This window comes from Homarus americanus, unplaced genomic scaffold, assembly GCF_018991925.1.
Source record: "Homarus americanus isolate GMGI-L3 unplaced genomic scaffold, GMGI_Hamer_2.0 scaffold51753, whole genome shotgun sequence".
NCBI classification, from domain to species: domain Eukaryota; kingdom Metazoa; phylum Arthropoda; class Malacostraca; order Decapoda; family Nephropidae; genus Homarus; species Homarus americanus.
Window position 1 is genome coordinate 1 of NW_024714186.1, and position 12,321 is coordinate 12,321.

Sequence of the window (12,321 nt, forward strand, 5' to 3'; positions counted from 1 at the left end):
CTTGGGGTTCCTTGAGGTAGAGAAGTCTACAGGGCTAAATTTGTCATGAATTCTACTCGGAAGACAAACAAATGAACATTTCTTTTGAGGATTATCGAGGTCAATCCTACGACAATGAAGCAAATATGAGAGGAAACATCAAAGGAGTTCAAGCCAGGCTTCTTCAACAGAATTCTCGGCCCTTATTTGTCCCTTGTGGTGCCCATAATTTGAATTTTATATTAGGTGACGCTGCCAAGAGCTCCCTAAATGCAACTTGTTACTTTGGATATTTAACGAAAGTATTCACATTGTTTTCAGCCTCTCCTCAGAGGTGGCAAGTTCTTTTAAAACATGTTAATATTACTCTGAAATCGTGGTCAGACGTCAGATGGGAAAGCCGAGTAAAAAGTGTGGAGGCAATTAGATATCAACCTCCGCAACTCAAAGAAGCGCTTTTGGAGCACAGAGAATCTGCAACTGACCCTGTCGTCAAAGTTGAGGCTTAATCGTTGGCAGAGGAAGTAGGGTCATACCGTTTTGTCATTTGTTCAGTTGTGTGGTATGATATACTCAGCAAAATTCAGCACGTGAGCAAACTAATGCAGTCGACTACGATACAGCTCGGCGTGGCTGTAGATCTGCTCAAAAAGACCAGAGATGATATTGTCAGCTACAGAAATACAGGTTTTGCTGATGCACTAACTATTGCTAAAGAAATCTGTGAAGCGATGAGCGTAGACACGGTGCTGAAACAGAAGACTAAGAACTAAAAAATGTCACTTTAGCTATGAGTGTGCAGACGAACCTGTCAGCGATGTACTCAAGAGGATGGAGACTACATTTTTCAATGTGGTAGTGGATACTGTGATTTCCTCTCTTAATGAGAGGTTCAAGACCTTGGGCGAGGTGAATGAAAAGTTCAAGATATTGTTGGGGTTCACGGACATGTCTGACAAAGATATTGTCGGAACTCACACATAAGTTGTAACTTATTCACAACTACTGTGATCATCGTGCGCTGATGTCACAACAAATCTTCTACAAAACAACCCCACCAAAGATAAATTCAATTAACACCCTTCCAGAGCAAAGGGGGTAAACATTGACACATAAATGCCTCGGATACTTCTTAAATGGATACTCACCAAAATAAATAATCGGCAGTAGTATCGGTGACTCACTCAGAAAATTAAGTATCTCTAAAGAGGACAATACAAACTTTCAATTCACAAAGTACTCATAGCAATGCTCAAAATAAAATACTTGATACTTGACGAGAATGTATCAAGAAAATATAACTCTGTAGCTTTCACGGATGATTAACACAAAGCGGATTTTCTGTACTCACAAGAATTCACTGTCTTTCAATTATCTTGACACTGTGTTAACACTACACAATTTACTCTGTGCTTTACTCACAATTGGTGGTCCTTACATGTACAGAGGGTGCTTCCAGCAATTCATTTTCAGAGATTGTATGTCTTAGATGTCCATTTCACCACAGAGTCCTCAACCCACTCAATACTATGGCTGAAAATACACCGGAATTAGTTCTCAAATACATATAACCTCTTTACCAACAATGCATATCAGTCTACACTGTAAGAAATGGTAAGGCGCTATGTAATAAAATTCTCCGTTAAATAAAAACAGGTTGAAAAATACAATGAAAAATTTAACACCAAACTTGTGTTATCTCAATAAATTCAATGGTAACAAATTGACTCCAACTGAGAACTAGTCATTTGCTCAGCACACATGAAAGTAACATAGAACACACTAAAAAAAACATGACAACATAGAAGGAACTGGAGGTCAACATTGCAAGTGGAAGGACGATAGACAGACGGGAAATGGAAATGTTAATGGCTGAGTGGAACGGGTGGCGCCAAGTCCTCACTAGACTAATGGCGATTATTCAGTCTCTAGCTGAAAGCAATTTGGCTCTAGAGGGTCAGCCGAAAAACTTAACTGTCAATCCAATGGTAATTTTCTCCAAGAAGTGGAACTTTAAGTAGGGTTGAAAGTAATGCAGGCAATCACAGTCACACTACCTTGGGGTTCCTTGAGGTAGAGAAGTCTACAGGGCTAAATTTGTCATGAATTCTACTCGGAAGACAAACAAATGAACATTTCTTTTGAGGATTATCGAGGTCAATCCTACGACAATGAAGCAAATATGAGAGGAAACATCAAAGGAGTTCAAGCCAGGCTTCTTCAACAGTATTCTCGGCCCTTATTTGTCCCTTGTGGTGCCCATAATTTGAATTTTATATTAGGTGACGCTGCCAAGAGCTCCCTACATGCAACTTGTTACTTTGGATATTTAACGAAAGTATTCACATTGTTTTCAGCCTCTCCTCAGAGGTGGCAAGTTCTTTTAAAACATGTTAATATTACTCTGAAATCGTGGTCAGACGTCAGATGGGAAAGCCGAGTAAAAAGTGTGGAGGCAATTAGATATCAACCTCCGCAACTCAAAGAAGCGCTTTTGGAGCACAGAGAATCTGCAACTGACCCTGTCGTCAAAGTTGAGGCTTAATCGTTGGCAGAGGAAGTAGGGTCATACCGTTTTGTCATTTGTTCAGTTGTGTGGTATGATATACTCAGCAAAATTCAGCACGTGAGCAAACTAATGCAGTCGACTACGATACAGCTCGGAGTGGCTGTAGATCTGCTCAAAAAGACCAGAGATGATATTGTCAGCTACAGAAATACAGGTTTTGCTGATGCTAACTATTACTAAAAGAAATCATGAAGCAGTGAACCACGAAGATTGCTGAAACAGAAATGAAGAACTAAAATAAATAAAACTTTGGCCCATGAGTGTGCAGATGAACCTGTAAAAGATGTACTTTCAAGGATGGAGACCATTTTTCAATATTAAGGTAGTGGATACTGTGATTTCCTCTCTTAATGAGAGGTTCAAGACCTTGGGCGAGGTGAATGAAAAGTTCAAGGTATTGTTGGGGTTCACGGACATGTCTGACAAAGATATTGTCGGAACTCACAAATAAGTTGTAACTTATTCACAACTACTGTGATCATCGTGCGCTGATGTCACAACAAATCTTCTACAAAACAACCCCACCAAAGATAAATTCAATTAACACCCTTCCAGAGCAAAGGGGGTAAACATTGACACATAAATGCCTCGGATACTTCTTAAATGGACTCCACCCAAAAATAAATGTCGGCGTAATGTCGGTGACTCCTCTCAGAAAATTAAGTATCTCCTAAAGAAAGGGATAATACAAACTTTTCAATTCACAAAGTACTCCTTAGCAATGCTCAAAACTAAACTCACTGATGATACTTGGCGAGAAATGTCTCAAGAAAATATAACTCTAACCCAGCTTACAGGATGATTAACTTTGGCCAAGTTTCACACTCACAGAAATTCACTGTCTTTTTCAATTATCTCTTAGGCACTTTGTGTTAACACTACACAATTTACTCTGTGCTTTACTCACAATTGGTGGTCCTTACATGTACAGAGGGTGCTTCCAGCAATTCATTTTCAGAGATTGTATGTCTTAGATGTCCATTCCAAAATTATATTTAATACACGGAATTGGATCAAATACATACCTCTTCCTCGTCTACACTGTAAGAAATGGTAAGGCGCTATGTAATAAAATTCTCCGTTAAATAAAAACAGGTTGAAAAATACAACAATGAAAAATTTAACACCAAACTTGTGTTATCTCAATAAATTCAATGGTAACAAATTGACTCCAACTGAGAACTAGTCATTTGCTCAGCACACATGAAAGTAACATAGAACACACTAAAAAAAACATGACAACATAGAAGGAACTGGAGGTCAACATTGCAAGTGGAAGGACGATAGACAGACGGGAAATGGAAATGTTAATGGCTGAGTGGAACAGGTGGCGCCAAGTCCTCACTAGACTAATGGCGATTATTCAGTCTCTAGCTGAAAGCAATTTGGCTCTAGAGGGTCAGCCGAAAAACTTAACTGTCAATCCAATGGTAATTTTCTCCAAGAAGTGGAACTTTAAGTAGGGTTGAAAGTAATGCAGGCAATCACAGTCACACTACCTTGGGGTTCCTTGAGGTAGAGAAGTCTACAGGGCTAAATTTGTCATGAATTCAACTCGGAAGACAAACAAATGAACATTTCTTTTGAGGATTATCGAGGTCAATCCTACGACAATGAAGCAAATATGAGAGGAAACATCAAAGGAGTTCAAGCCAGGCTTCTTCAACAGAATTCTCGGCCCTTATTTGTCCCTTGTGGTGCCCATAATTTGAATTTTATATTAGGTGACGCTGCCAAGAGCTCCCTAAATGCAACTTGTTACTTTGGATATTTAACGAAAGTATTCACATTGTTTTCAGCCTCTCCTCAGAGGTGGCAAGTTCTTTTAAAACATGTTAATATTACTCTGAAATCGTGGTCAGACGTCAGATGGGAAAGCCGAGTAAAAAGTGTGGAGGCAATTAGATATCAACCTCCACAACTCAAAGAAGCGCTTTTGGAGCACAGAGAATCTGCAACTGACCCTGTCGTCAAAGTTGAGGCTTAATCGTTGGCAGAGGAAGTAGGGTCATACCGTTTTGTCATTTGTTCAGTTGTGTGGTATGATATACTCAGCAAAATTCAGCACGTGAGCAAACTAATGCAGTCGACTACGATACAGCTCGGCGTGGCTGTAGATCTGCTCAAAAAGACCAGAGATGATATTGTCAGCTACAGAAATACAGGTTTTGCTGATGCACTAACTATTGCTAAAGAAATCTGTGAAGCGATGAGCGTAGACACGGTGCTGAAACAGAAGACTAAGAACTAAAAAATGTCACTTTAGCTATGAGTGTGCAGACGAACCTGTCAGCGATGTACTCAAGAGGATGGAGACTACATTTTTCAATGTGGTAGTGGATACTGTGATTTCCTCTCTTAATGAGAGGTTCAAGACCTTGGGCGAGGTGAATGAAAAGTTCAAGATATTGTTGGGGTTCACGGACATGTCTGACAAAGATATTGTCGGAACTCACACATAAGTTGTAACTTATTCACAACTACTGTGATCATCGTGCGCTGATGTCACAACAAATCTTCTACAAAACAACCCCACCAAAGATAAATTCAATTAACACCCTTCCAGAGCAAAGGGGGTAAACATTGACACATAAATGCCTCGGATACTTCTTAAATGGATACTCACCAAAATAAATAATCGGCAGTAGTATCGGTGACTCACTCAGAAAATTAAGTATCTCTAAAGAGGACAATACAAACTTTCAATTCACAAAGTACTCATAGCAATGCTCAAAATAAAATACTTGATGATACTTGACGAGAATGTCTCAAGAAAATATAACTCTGTAGCTTTCACGGATGATTAACACAAAGCGGATTTTCTGTACTCACAAGAATTCACTGTCTTTTTCAATTATCTTGACACTGTGTTAACACTACACAATTTACTCTGTGCTTTACTCACACTTGGTGGTCCTTACATGTACAGAGGGTGCTTCCAGCAATTCATTTTCAGAGATTGTATGTCTTAGATGTCCATTTCACCACAGAGTCCTCAACCCACTCAATACTATGGCTGAAAATACACCGGAATTAGTTCTCAAATACATATAACCTCTTTACCAACAATGCATATCAGTCTACACTGTAAGAAATGGTAAGGCGCTATGTAATAAAATTCTCCGTTAAATAAAAACAGGTTGAAAAATACAACAATGAAAAATTTAACACCAAACTTGTGTTATCTCAATAAATTCAATGGTAACAAAATGACTCCAACTGAGAACTAGTCATTTGCTCAGCACACATGAAAGTAACATAGAACACACTAAAAACATGACAACATAGAAGGAACTGGAGGTCTTATAGAAGGAACTGGAGATCCAACAGGCTGCCCAGGTGGAAGGGACGATGAACTGAGCCGGGAAATGCAGAAATGTTGTGTGGCTGAGTGGGTGGGTGGCCAAGTCCTCACTAAGACATGGCGTTATTCGTCTCTAGCTAGAAGTAATTTGGCTCAGAGATTCAGCCAAAAAAACGCTATCAATCAATGGTAGGCCCTCTCCAAGAAATTAGAGACTTTAAATGGGGTTAAGTATTGCAAAACTTAATCTGATCACTACCTTGGGGTTCCTTGAGAGGTAGAAGTCTACAGGGCTAAATTTGTCATGTGAATTCTACTTTCGGAGAACAAACAAATGAACATTTCTTTTGAGGGATTATAGAGGTCAATCCTCGACAATGAAGCAAATACTGAGAAACATCAAAGGGACAAAGCCCAGGCTTCTTCAACCCCAATTCCTAGGCCCTTGTTTGTACCTTAATAGTGCTTTACATAATTTGAATTTTATATTAGGTGACGCTGCCAAGAGCTCCCTAAATGCAACTTGTTACTTTGGATATTTAACGAAAGTATTCACATTGTTTTCAGCCTCTCCTCAGAGGTGGCAAGTTCTTTTAAAACATGTTAATATTACTCTGAAATCGTGGTCAGACGTCAGATGGGAAAGCCGAGTAAAAAGTGTGGAGGCAATTAGATATCAACCTCCGCAACTCAAAGAAGCGCTTTTGGAGCACAGAGAATCTGCAACTGACCCTGTCGTCAAAGTTGAGGCTTAATCGTTGGCAGAGGAAGTAGGGTCATACCGTTTTGTCATTTGTTCAGTTGTGTGGTATGATATACTCAGCAAAATTCAGCACGTGAGCAAACTAATGCAGTCGACTACGATACAGCTCGGCGTGGCTGTAGATCTGCTCAAAAAGACCAGAGATGATATTGTCAGCTACAGAAATACAGGTTTTGCTGATGCACTAACTATTGCTAAAGAAATCTGTGAAGCGATGAGCGTAGACACGGTGCTGAAACAGAAGACTAAGAACTAAAAAATGTCACTTTAGCTATGAGTGTGCAGACGAACCTGTCAGCGATGTACTCAAGAGGATGGAGACTACATTTTTCAATGTGGTAGTGGATACTGTGATTTCCTCTCTTAATGAGAGGTTCAAGACCTTGGGCGAGGTGAATGAAAAGTTCAAGGTATTGTTGGGGTTCACGGACATGTCTGACAAAGATATTGTCGGAACTCACACATAAGTTGTAACTTATTCACAACTACTGTGATCATCGTGCGCTGATGTCACAACAAATCTTCTACAAAACAACCCATAAGTCAATTAATTAACACCCTTCCCAGGCAAAGAGGTGTGTTGACTTACCTCATCACCTCGGATAACACATGGTGGATGCTCACAAAATAAATATTCGGCGAAGTAGTAGCAGGTGACTCACTCCAGAAAATTAAGTATCTCTAGGGACAGCCTGACTTTCAATTCACAAAAGTACTCATAGCAATGCTCAAAATAAAATACTTGATGATACTTGACGAGAATGTCTCAAGAAAATATAACTCTGTAGCTTTCACGGATGATTAACACAAAGCGGATTTTCTGTACTCACAAGAATTCACTGTCTTTTTCAATTATCTTGACACTGTGTTAACACTACACAATTTACTCTGTGCTTTACTCACAATTGGTGGTCCTTACATGTACAGAGGGTGCTTCCAGCAATTCATTTTCAGAGATTGTATGTCTTAGATGTCCATTTCACCACAGAGTCCTCAACCCACTCAATACTATGGCTGAAAATACACCGGAATTAGTTCTCAAATACATATAACCTCTTTACCAACAATGCATATCAGTCTACACTGTAAGAAATGTTAAGGCGCTATGTAATAAAATTCTCCGTTAAATAAAAACAGGTTGAAAAATACAACAATGAAAAATTTAACACCAAACTTGTGTTATCTCAATAAATTCAATGGTAACAAATTGACTCCAACTGAGAACTAGTCATTTGCTCAGCACACATGAAAGTAACATAGAACACACTAAAAAAACCATGACAACATAGAAGGAACTGGAGGTCAACATTGCAAGTGGAAGGACGATAGACAGACGGGAAATGGAAATGTTAATGGCTGAGTGGAACGGGTGGCGCCAAGTCCTCACTAGACTAATGGCGATTATTCAGTCTCTAGCTGAAAGCAATTTGGCTCTAGAGGGTCAGCCGAAAAACTTAACTGTCAATCCAATGGTAATTTTCTCCAAGAAGTGGAACTTTAAGTAGGGTTGAAAGTAATGCAGGCAATCACAGTCACACTACCTTGGGGTTCCTTGAGGTAGAGAAGTCTACAGGGCTAAATTTGTCATGAATTCTACTCGGAAGACAAACAAATGAACATTTCTTTTGAGGATTATCGAGGTCAATCCTACGACAATGAAGCAAATATGAGAGGAAACATCAAAGGAGTTCAAGCCAGGCTTCTTCAACAGAATTCTCGGCCCTTATTTGTCCCTTGTGGTGCCCATAATTTGAATTTTATATTAGGTGACGCTGCCAAGAGCTCCCTAAATGCAACTTGTTACTTTGGATATTTAATGAAAGTATTCACATTGTTTTCAGCCTCTCCTCAGAGGTGGCAAGTTCTTTTAAAACATGTTAATATTACTCTGAAATCGTGGTCAGACGTCAGATGGGAAAGCCGAGTAAAAAGTGTGGAGGCAATTAGATATCAACCTCCGCAACTCAAAGAAGCGCTTTTGGAGCACAGAGAATCTGCAACTGACCCTGTCGTCAAAGTTGAGGCTTAATCGTTGGCAGAGGAAGTAGGGTCATACCGTTTTGTCATTTGTTCAGTTGTGTGGTATGATATACTCAGCAAAATTCAGCACGTGAGCAAACTAATGCAGTCGACTACGATACAGCTCGGCGTGGCTGTAGATCTGCTCAAAAAGACCAGAGATGATATTGTCAGCTACAGAAATACAGGTTTTGCTGATGCACTAACTATTGCTAAAGAAATCTGTGAAGCGATGAGCGTAGACACGGTGCTGAAACAGAAGACTAAGAACTAAAAAATGTCACTTTAGCTATGAGTGTGCAGACGAACCTGTCAGCGATGTACTCAAGAGGATGGAGACTACATTTTTCAATGTGGTAGTGGATACTGTGATTTCCTCTCTTAATGAGAGGTTCAAGACCTTGGGCGAGGTGAATGAAAAGTTCAAGGTATTGTTGGGGTTCACGGACATGTCTGACAAAGATATTGTCGGAACTCACACATAAGTTGTAACTTATTCACAACTACTGTGATCATCGTGCGCTGATGTCACAACAAATCTTCTACAAAACAACCCCACCAAAGATAAATTCAATTAACACCCTTCCAGAGCAAAGGGGGTAAACATTGACACATAAATGCCTCGGATACTTCTTAAATGGATACTCACCAAAATAAATAATCGGCAGTAGTATCGGTGACTCACTCAGAAAATTAAAAAGTATCTCTCTAAAGGGACAATACAAACTTTCAATTCTAAAATGCCATAGCAATGCTCAAAATAAAATGCTTGATGATATACGGCGAGAATATCTCCGAAAATATAACTCTGTAGCTCACGGATGATTAACACCATGCGGATTTTCTGTACTCACAAGAATTCACTGTCTTTTTCAATTATCTTGACACTGTGTTAACACTACACAATTTACTCTGTGCTTTACTCACAATTGGTGGTCCTTACATGTACAGAGGGTGCTTCCAGCAATTCATTTTCAGAGATTGTATGTCTTAGATGTCCATTTCACCACAGAGTCCTCAACCCACTCAATACTATGGCTGAAAATACACCGGAATTAGTTCTCAAATACATATAACCTCTTTACCAACAATGCATATCAGTCTACACTGTAAGAAATGGTAAGGCGCTATGTAATAAAATTCTCCGTTAAATAAAAACAGGTTGAAAAATACAACAATGAAAAATTTAACACCAAACTTGTGTTATCTCAATAAATTCCATGGTAACAAATTGACTCCAACTGAGAACTAGTCATTTGCTCAGCACACATGAAAGTAACATAGAACACACTAAAAAAAACATGACAACATAAAAGGAACTGGAGGTCAACATTGCAAGTGGAAGGACGATAGACAGACGGGAAATGGAAATGTTAATGGCTGAGTGGAACGGGTGGCGCCAAGTCCTCACTAGACTAATGGCGATTATTCAGTCTCTAGCTGAAAGCAATTTGGCTCTAGAGGGTCAGCCGAAAAACTTAACTGTCAATCCAATGGTAATTTTCTCCAAGTGGAACTTTTATTAGGGTTGAAAGTAGTGACACAGGCAATCCTGATGCACTACCTTGAGGGTTCAGCAGGAGTAGAGAAGTCTGAGGCTGGTGGCCAGAATTCTCTCGGAAGACAAACCATTTCTTTTGAGGATTATCGAGGTCAATCTCGACAATAAATAAATATGAGAGGAAACATCAAGGAGTTCAACTGAAGCAACCTAAGCAAATTCTCGGCCCTTATTTGTCCTTGTGAATTTTACAAATTTGAAGATTTTATTTAAGGTGGCCTTTCTTGAGAGCTCCTAAATGCAACTTATTGCTGGATATTTACTTGAAGTATTCACATTGTTTTCAGCCAGCCTCTCTCTCCTCAGGGTGTAGAGTTCTTTTAAAACATGTTAATATTACTCTGAAATCGTGGTCAGTCAGATCGTGGGAAAGCCGAGTAAAAAAGTGGAGGCAATTAGATATCAACCTCCGCAACTCAAAGAAGCGCTTTTGGAGCACAGAGAATCTGCAACTGACCCTGTCGTCAAAGTTGAGGCTTAATCGTTGGCAGAGGAAGTAGGGTCATACCGTTTTGTCATTTGTTCAGTTGTGTGGTATGATATACTCAGCAAAATTCAGCACGTGAGCAAACTAATGCAGTCGACTACGATACAGCTCGGAGTGGCTGTAGATCTGCTCAAAAAGACCAGAGATGATATTGTCAGCTACAGAAATACAGGTTTTGCTGATGCACTAACTATTGCTAAAGAAATCTGTGAAGCGATGAGCGTAGACACGGTGCTGAAACAGAAGACTAAGAACTAAAAAATGTCACTTTAGCTATGAGTGTGCAGACGAACCTGTCAGCGATGTACTCAAGAGGATGGAGACTACATTTTTCAATGTGGTAGTGGATACTGTGATTTCCTCTCTTAATGAGAGGTTCAAGACCTTGGGCGAGGTGAATGAAAAGTTCAAGGTATTGTTGGGGTTCACGGACATGTCTGACAAAGATATTGTCGGAACTCACACATAAGTTGTAACTTATTCACAACTACTGTGATCATCGTGCGCTGATGTCACAACAAATCTTCTACAAAACAACCCCACCAAAGATAAATTCAATTAACACCCTTCCAGAGCAAAGGGGGTAAACATTGACACATAAATGCCTCGGATACTTCTTAAATGGATACTCACCAAAATAAATAATCGGCAGTAGTATCGGTGACTCACTCAGAAAATTAAGTATCTCTAAAGAGGACAATACAAACTTTCAATTCACAAAGTACTCATAGCAATGCTCAAAATAAAATACTTGATGATACTTGACGAGAATGTCTCAAGAAAATATAACTCTGTAGCTTTCACGGATGATTAACACAAAGCGGATTTTCTGTACTCACAAGAATTCACTGTCTTTTTCAATTATCTTGACACTGTGTTAACACTACACAATTTACTCTGTGCTTTACTCACAATTGGTGGTCCTTACATGTACAGAGGGTGCTTCCAGCAATTCATTTTCAGAGATTGTATGTCTTAGATGTCCATTTCACCACAGAGTCCTCAACCCACTCAATACTATGGCTGAAAATACACCGGAATTAGTTCTCAAATACATATAACCTCTTTACCAACAATGCATATCAGTCTACACTGTAAGAAATGGTAAGGCGCTATGTAATAAAATTCTCCGTTAAATAAAAACAGGTTGAAAAATACAACAATGAAAAATTTAACACCAAACTTGTGTTATCTCAATAAATTCCATGGTAACAAATTGACTCCAACTGAGAACTAGTCATTTGCTCAGCACACATGAAAGTAACATAGAACACACTAAAAAAAACATGACAACATAGAAGGAACTGGAGGTCAACATTGCAAGTGGAAGGACGATAGACAGACGGGAAATGGAAATGTTAATGGCTGAGTGGAACGGGTGGCGCCAAGTCCTCACTAGACTAATGGCGATTATTCAGTCTCTAGCTGAAAGCAATTTGGCTCTAGAGGGTCAGCCGAAAAACTTAACTGTCAATCCAATGGTAATTTTCTCCAAGAAGTGGAACTTTAAGTAGGGTTGAAAGTAATGCAGGCAATCACAGTCACACTACCTTGGGGTTCCTTGAGGTAGAGAAGTCTACAGGGCTAAATTTGTCATGAATTCTACTCGGAAGACAAACAAATGAACATTTCTTTTGAG

At 39.4% G+C, this 12,321-nt stretch overlaps 1 long non-coding RNA gene across 1 annotated transcript; it reads right to left on the reverse strand.

Moving 5' to 3' along the window:
* Nucleotides 1–1,348: 1,348 nt before the first annotated feature.
* On the reverse strand, nt 1,349–5,842 carry LOC121878476. Its single transcript, XR_006091165.1, has 2 exons — nt 5,175–5,842; nt 1,349–1,512 (listed from the first exon to the last, which is right to left on the reverse strand). It is a non-coding gene; the product is annotated as an uncharacterized LOC121878476 (long non-coding RNA).
* Between the last annotated feature and the right edge of the window lie 6,479 nt (nt 5,843–12,321).